The sequence below is a fragment of the Anguilla anguilla genome, chromosome 1 (genome assembly GCF_013347855.1).
Source record: "Anguilla anguilla isolate fAngAng1 chromosome 1, fAngAng1.pri, whole genome shotgun sequence".
In the NCBI taxonomy this organism is placed as follows: Eukaryota; Metazoa; Chordata; class Actinopteri; order Anguilliformes; family Anguillidae; genus Anguilla; species Anguilla anguilla.
The window spans coordinates 86,040,473-86,048,812 of record NC_049201.1 but is presented as its reverse complement, the minus strand read 5'-3'; the positions used below and the strand labels follow the sequence as shown (position 1 = coordinate 86,048,812).

Genomic DNA, 8,340 nt, shown 5'->3' with positions numbered 1-8,340 from the left:
AAATAAAGTGAAATATATTTTTATTTGTGCATGCCCTTTTGAATGGCCAGGCTGCCACCTCACGTCATGCACATTCCCGAGTGTCTATTCTGTTCTGAACGTGCTTCAGTGCTCAATTCCTTAATGAACACTGGTGGGGAAATTATCGGGTGATAAAAGATGGATTTTTATGTTCATTTTTATTCATTCTCAAGATAATCGGTCGTGTTTAATTTTGGAGTGAAAACTTTATGTTTTGTGATCTGTAAAGATGTTGGTACATGAGGTCAATGTGCAGTTTCAGAACTTTCCCATAGCGGTAGATAAACGGTCATTAGCTATAATTGAACGCCTCTATATATGCCTATTTTGAGACAATGAAAGGCATAACAATTAAACGTCACTGAGATGCGCCTCAGTGTATAAATTGATTAGCTAAACGGGGCGTTCGCTCAAAGCGCGCTTCGCTTTAGCCTCTCCTTTGACTCCAATGGTGCCTGGAGAGGGACGCGGACCAATAGAACGCGAGCGCTGCTCGGGGTGGGAGGGGGAGGTGTGTGTGTGCGTGCGCGAGTGAGTGTGTGTGTAGGGGTGGAGAGGGGGGTGGATTCGGTGTGCAGTGCAAGCGCGAGCACACACAGACCGCAAGAAAGAGAGAAACCGGGTCCTTAAGGAGAACAATCCTCGCGCTGCTGAGCTTTGTTTTATTAGTCAGAGGGAAGATAGAGCCGACAGTACAGAGGAATACCTGTCTTTACGGAGAGCTGCCTCGTGACCCGCGAGCTTCGGAAACAGATAAGCCCGCTGCGAGGTACCGCTCCGACGCGCATTTAACTTGTCTGCTTGAAGTCATAGCAACCAAAGCTACGGATAATAAGTGAGTAATTTTCTGCATGTCGAATAAGGGCAAGATGTGATTATCAGAGCAGGAGCTGCGGCTTTTAACATCGCACTCTTTAGACCCCAGAGCAATTACAACTTAAAGCAATTAGACTGCCGTTACGGAGGTATTGTTGGCTCGACAGAACTCACCACCGTAAATGCTCGCGGATTGTTTCAGCCGAGCCAAAAGGACCCGCGCTCAGACTCTGATCTGGGGCATTTTTCACGCGGGCGATAAGTTTACTAACTAAAGCCACGCGCTTCCAGTTGGTTATATGGTCACGCGCTGCTCTAGATGTTTTCCTTTTTTTTTTTAAGGGGACACAATTATTGGTCTAATTATGATGTAACAAGAACAGAAACATACGCACTCAAGTGTGATAAAGGAACTTGCCAATGATTGAACAGGCTGTTTGTGAAAAGATTAGTGGTCCACAAAATCTATTTAATGGCCTGGGAAATGATGATAACGAAAAACAATTATGTAACCGAACCACTCTGTTAGGTGTGCACACTGTTAAGGACCACTTTCTGTTTGTTTACAACTGCCTTCAATTTCTTTTAGAAAAGGACTGGTGGTTTAATGCCATGTATTCCGATTGGAAAGTGAAGAGAGTGTGATTGGTGATGTCATAATGACTGATAAAGTTGTGTGAAAGGATTGTAGTCGTGGCATAAGAAAGTTTGGATGTGATGTTGGGAGGTTTAGCTGCATGATGTCAGAAAGCTTGGATGTGATGTCAGGAGTTTTAGGTGCATGGTGCCAGAAAGCTTGGATGTGATGTCAGGAGTTTTAGGTGCATGATGCCAGAAAGCTTGGGTGTGATGCCAGGAGGTTTAGCTGCATGATGTCAGAAAGCTTGGATGTGATGTCAGGAGGTTTAGCTGCATGATGTCAGAAAGCTTGGATGTGATGTCAGGAGGTTTAGCTGCATGATGTCAGAAAGCTTGGATGTGATGTCAGGAGGTTTAGCTGCATGATGTCAGAAGGCTTGGATGTGATGTCAGGAGGTCTAGCTGCATGATGTCAGAAAACTTGGATGTGATGTCAGGAGGTTTAGCTGCATGATGCCAGAAAGCTTGGATGTGATGTCAGGAGGTTTAGCTATATGATGTCAGAAAGCTTGGTCAGAAAGTATGATGCGTTCACAAGATTCAGTTTCCTCACACCATGTACATATTTTGACACTTTTTTAATGTGCTGTAAAAACTTGCATCCTAGTGTACACATACACAAATATCTTGTTTATACAGTATGTGTTTATATGCCTTTTGTTAAAGGGTAAAATATTTCTTCAGCCATAAGTGTGTATGAACAAATTTTTGCCCTTTCTCTGATTTGAGTGCACTCATATTCCTTTAACAGTGACATAAGGACTAAGAGAGTTTCTCACTCCTCATAGCTTATCAAAAAAAAAAATTCTTCAAATTTTCAAAGTTGCTGCTGGATGGCTCACCCTGTTAAGCCGTGTGGATGGGCCCCATGGTCTGGTATCTGTTAAGGCTCTGTACCAGTGTGTGGATGGGCCCCATGGTCTGGTATCTGTTAAGGCTGTGTTCCAGTGTGTGGATGGGCCCCATGGTCTGGTATCTGTTAAGGCTGTGTTCTAGTGTGTGGATGGGCCCCATGGTCTGGTATCTGTTAAGGCTCTGTCCCAGTGTGTGGATGGGCCCCACGGTCTGGTATCTGTTAAGGCTCTGTCCCAGTGTGTGGATGGGCCCCACGGTCTGGTATCTGTTAAGGCTCTGTTCCAGTGTGTGGATGGGCCCCATGGTCTGGTATCTGTTAAGGCTCTGTTCCTGTGGATGGATGGGCCCCACGGTCTGGTATCTGTTAAGGCTCTGTTCCAGTGGATGGATGGGCCCCATGGTCTGGTATCTGTTAAGGCTCTGTTCTGACCATACCAATTTAGGGAGTCCTGGATCTGAGCGTGGTATGAGCGTGTTTGGGGCGGTGTGAGCGTGTTTGGAGTGGTGTGAGCGTGTTTGGGGCAGTGTGAGCGTGTTTAGGGGGGTGTGAGCGTGTTTGGGGCGGTGTGAGCGTGTTTGGAGCGGTGTGAGCGTGTTTGGGGCGGTGTGAGCGTGTTTGGAGCGGTGTGAGCGTGTTTGGGGGGGTGTGAGCGTGTTTAGGGGGGTGTGAGCGTGTTTGGGGTGGTGTGAGCGTGTTTAGGGGGGTGTGAGCGTGTTTGGAGCGGTGTGTGCGTGTTTGGGGCGGTGTGAGCATGTTTAGGGGGGTGTGAGCGTGTTTGGGGGGGTGTGAGCGTGTTTGGAGCGGTGTGAGCGTGTTTGGGGCGGTGTGAGCGTGTTTGGGGCAGTGTGAGCATGTTTGGAGCGGTGTGAGCGTGTTTGGGGGGGTGTGAGCGTGTTTGGAGCGGTGTGAGCGTGTTTGGGGGGGTGTGAGCGTGTTTGGAGCGGTGTGAGCGTGTTTGGGGGGGTGTGAGCGTGTTTGGAGCGGTGTGAGCGTGTTTGGAGCGGTGTGAGCGTGTTTGGGGCGTGAGGCTGCTGTGCTCTAATGACACTCACTTTTCTTTCATTTCTCATGCGGGCGCAGAGACGGGGTAATGGGCCTGTCGCCATGCGTGCATTATTAATCTCCTGCGCCACGGTAACAGGCTCAGCGCTCGCAGTGGGTTGGAAACGGGCAACGAGACCAGCACCCACACCGGCCCACACGGGCAACCAGACCAGCACCCACACCGGCCCACACGGGCAACCAGACCAGCACCCACACCGGCCCGTTTCCACCCAGACCAGCACCCACACCGGCCTGTTTCCAATCGGCCTGGCCTCCCCTGTTCTGTAGGATGTTGGCAATGTTCTCCACCGTTTTGTGGATCTCCTCCCGGTTCCTTGCAGTGATGTCACAGCTGTCACCCCCTGGGCCTGTAAGGGAAGGATGCCGTTGCCAACAACACAAAAGCAGCCAGATTCACACTTAACTTTCCGCTGCTTCAGGATAAGAGTGTGAGAATGGGGCCTTTTCTACAGCAAACTGCACTGAGGCTAAAAAACGTTAGCACAAACACACACACACAGAGACACACACACAGACACACACACAAACACACTCACACATTGACACGCACACAAGCACGCACACCCACACACACTCACACTCACACACACACATAAGCACCCACACACACCTCCACATGTGCGGGCTGTCTCACACACACACCTCTTCTCTAGGTTATGAGCCAGCTTTCTCTTCGATCTCAGCCCAGCCCTGTTCCCAGCTCACATTCCCAGGCTTTTTCAGTTAAACTTCTGCTTTTGTTTTAATATTGATTCGGGCTTGTGTCTGGTCAGGTTTTGTCTGCATATCTATGGTATTCCTCATGACTGTGTTCTGGGGCTTGTAGTCTTTCTCGTGTTTGGTCTGCCACAGCGGCAGTGTGACCCAAATGAATATAATGCTGTAGTGATGTAATACACCTGCCACAGCAGGTATCCATTGTCTGGAGATCAAACTCCCTGCTGCTAATTTAGGCCTTAATCTGCTGGAGCCGTTTAGCTTTTAATAAGCTGGTAACCCCTCCCCCACCCCCCCCTCCACACACACGCACACACACACTCACTAACACTCTCACACACAGACACACACACACACACTCACTAACACACACACACACAGACACACACACACACTCACTATCACTCTCACACACAGACACACACACGCACTCACTAACACACACACACACGCACTAACACTCTCTCTCACACACACACACTCACTATCACTCTCACACACAGACACACACGCACTAACACTCTCTCACACTCACACACACACACTCACTAACACTCTCTCACACTCACACAGACACACACACTCGCTAACACTCTCACATACAGACACACACGCATTTACAGTCTCTCACACACACACACACACTCACTAACACTCTCACACACACACACACATACACACACACACTCACTAACACTCTCACACACAGACACACACACACTAACACTCTCTCACACTCACACAGACACACACACTCGCTAACACTCTCACACACAGACACACACGCACTAACACTCTCTCACACTCACACACACACACACTCACTAACACTCTCACACACACACACACATACACACACACTCACTAACACTCTCACACACAGACACACACACACTAACACTCTCTCACACTCACACAGACACACACACTCGCTAACACTCTCACATACAGACACACACGCATTTACAGTCTCTCACACACACACACACACTCACTAACACTCACACACACACACACACACACTCACACACACTATCACTCTCACACACAGACACACACGCACTAACACTCTCTCACACTCACACACACACACACACACTCACACACACTATCACTCTCACACACAGACACACATGCACTAACACTCTCTCACACTCACACGCACACACACAGACACACACACACACACACACTCACTATCACTCTCACACACAAACACACACGCACTAACACTCTCTCACACTCACACACACACTCACTAACACTCTCAGACACACACACACACTCACTAACACTCTCACACACAGACACACACGCATTTACAGTCTGTCACACTCACACACACACACACAGACACATACACACACTCACTAACACTCACACACACACACACCCCCACTTTACAGTGCGGTGCTGGGAGATCATGACAAAGCATGGCATTATCATTAACATGATTATTATGAATGTGATTATTATCTATGTGATTGTTATGAATGTGATTATTATCTATGTGATTATTATGAATGTGATTATCACTCTGTCCTGATCATCCGTTTGGATGAGAAATGGCATCCTTCCACCCCGCCAGTCACCGCCACCTGCGAGGTCAGTACTCCCTGGTGATTGGCCACCTGTCCGATGAGCAGGATGGCCCCGCCCTCTATCCCTGGTGATGGAGATAGTGATGTCCAGAGAGCAGGGATGGAGGGAGCGAGGACGACGACTGTTGGAGAGAGCAGAGAGTAAAGTGGAGGGGGTTACAGTGGGGGTATGAATGGAGGAAGAGAGGAGAGGAGGAAGAGGGGAGAGGAGGAAGAGGGGAGAGAGAAAAGAGTCCAGGAGAGGGGAGAGAGAGAGGAAGAGGTGTGACCCCAGGAAAGAGAGAAGAGTCAGAGAAAGAAGGATAAATCAGAAAAGAGGAGGAGAGTTTGTACTGAGTGCAAGAAAAGACATGGATGGAGGACAGGCAAGGAGAGAGGAGGAGAGGAGGGGAGGAGAGAACAGTAGAAAGACAAACAGGGGAAAGAAGAGAGGAGAGGCAGAGAGAAGAGGAGAGGAGTTGAGGACAGGAGAGAACAGGAGAGGAGGGGAGGAGAGGAGAGGAAGAGAGGAAAGAGGCAACGGGACAGAGGCAGAGGAGAAGAGGAGGACAGAAGAGAACAGAAGAGAGGCAGTGGGACAGAGGCAGAGGAGAGGAGAACAGAGCAGGACAGGAGAGGAGGAGAGGAGTGGTTGGATCTGACTAATACAGCGTTTCCTGTGTGTCTCCCAGTGGAATGTGCGTGACACATTTCCACACACCGGCTGTGGCAGTGCAGCACGTTTCTTCGGTCTCTCCCTTTTCTCCAGCGCCCCTCTGGTTTCCTCCTAACCCTAACCCTAACCCTCACCTGTCTGCCAAAGCTTCCTCTGTTCTGGGCCGGAGGTCAGAGGTCAGAGAGGGAGCATGCCACACCCCCTTCCTTTCCAGCACTCCTAAATCACACACTCCACTGCACAGAGCGCATGATCTGTATTTCCACATTTCTGAAAGATACTCCAGGATTCTGTATTTAAGTGTATTTCTAGGCTGTGATTTGCAGTGAGGATTACGATACAGGAGGTGACCTCCCTCCCTAGGTGGGTGGTGTGCTAGAGAAAAGTTTGGGGACCCCCCCATCCCACCCACCCATCCCGCCCACCATCACCACTACTGCAGCTGATGCTTCGTGCTTTTGTGTGGTATCCAAGGCCTGCATCTGTTGCCAAGGCTACTGGGTGTGAGGTACTGAGGGAGGACAGAGTGCCGGGGGGGGCGGGGGCGGGTGGGGGGGGGGGGGCTAAGGAAACTGAAAGGGGGAAAGCAGGTACGAATGGGTCAAGGAGAAGAAGGGATTGCAGAGAGAGAAAAGGACAGGAAACAGTAGTGAAGTCACATGCAAGTCGCACTTGCACAGTGAGGTCGCCGTGGGACGCGCATGTGCCTGGATTTTAATTCATAATAAAACTCCCATATTCCCAGAATTGCTGAATTATTAACGGGGGCATTGAAGGCACCATTGCAAGGCGTTTGCGATGACGCACCAACTGTACTGTAAGCCTCTACACAGCAAGCAAAATAAACCGTGGCAAAGCTGACCTCTGTTTTTACATCACCACTGAAAAGAGACTTAAATAACTTCAGTTACAAAGTGTCCGAGGAGAAGTATTTATCACAGAAGCACAAAAAGAGAAATCAGGAGTCACGGACACATGGAACAAAAGTCAGCATCAGACTGTGCTTCCACTGCAATCAGCAACATTCGCTCAGACAAAAAGTTGTTCTTGGTGAAAATGGGGCTGGTATCTTTGCATGAATGCAGAAAAAATAGAAATTTGAGTGTGTGTGTGTGTGAGTCTGAGTGTATGTGTGTGTGTGTAAGTATGAGTGTGTGTGTGTGCGTTTGAGTCTGAGTGTATGTGTATGTGTGTAAGTATGAGTGTGTGTGTGTGCGTGTGAGTCTGAGTGTATGTGTATGTGTGTAAGTATGTGTGCGCGTATTTGTATGTGTGTGTGTTTGTGTGTCTGAGCGTGTGTGTGTGTGTCTGAGAAAGAAGGGTATTTAGACTGTGTTCTGCCCTGACAGAGGGGTATTTAAACAGTTTTCTGCCCTAGCAGAGGGATAATGAGTCTCTTTGCTCCTTGCTTTGCTGTTGAGGATACAGGATGTTTCCCCTGTGGCTGCCAGTGCTATAGCAGGAGATGGTGCTGAAGGTGGTGCTGAGGGTGGTGCTGGAGGTGGTGCTGGAGGTGGTGCTGGGGCTGCAGCTTGAGGTGGTGCTGGGGGTGGTGCTGGGGGTGGTGCTGGGGGTGGTGCTGGAGATGGTGCTGGGGGTGGTGCTGGGGCTGCAGCTTGAGGTGGTGCTGAGGGTGGTGCTGGAGGTGGTGCTGGAGGTGGTGCTGGGGCTGCAGCTTGAGGTGGTGCTGGGGGTGGTGCTGGTCGTGCTGGAGGTGGTGCTGGGGTGGGGCTTCAGGTGGGGCTGGGGGTGCAGCTTGAGGTGGTGCTGGGGCTGCAGCTGGAAGTGGTGCTGGGGGTGGTGCTGGAGGTGGTGCTGGGGCTGCAGCCTGAGGTGGTGCTGGAGGTGGTGCTGGGGGTGGTGCTGGAGGTGGTGCTGGGGGTGGTGCTGGGGCTGCAGCCTGAGGTGGTGCTGGGGGTGGTGCTGGAGGTGGTGCTGGGGGTGCCGGGGGTGGTGCTGGGGGTGGTGCC

The 8,340-nt window shown here is 50.3% G+C and overlaps 1 protein-coding gene across 3 annotated transcripts in view; it reads left to right on the top strand.

The window, feature by feature from the left end:
• The first annotated feature begins 554 nt into the window (after positions 1-554).
• Positions 555-8,340, top strand: part of LOC118236512 (disks large-associated protein 3-like) — a 57,641-nt gene continuing 49,855 nt past the window's right edge. Inside the window, exon 1 of one of the 3 annotated variants that reach the window (XM_035435163.1) lies at positions 555-790. The gene's annotated coding sequence lies outside the window, so the exon portion shown is untranslated. Of the gene's footprint in view, positions 857-8,340 lie in introns of all 3 variants that reach the window. The other 2 variants (XM_035435081.1, XM_035435001.1) reach the window with 2 other exon arrangements.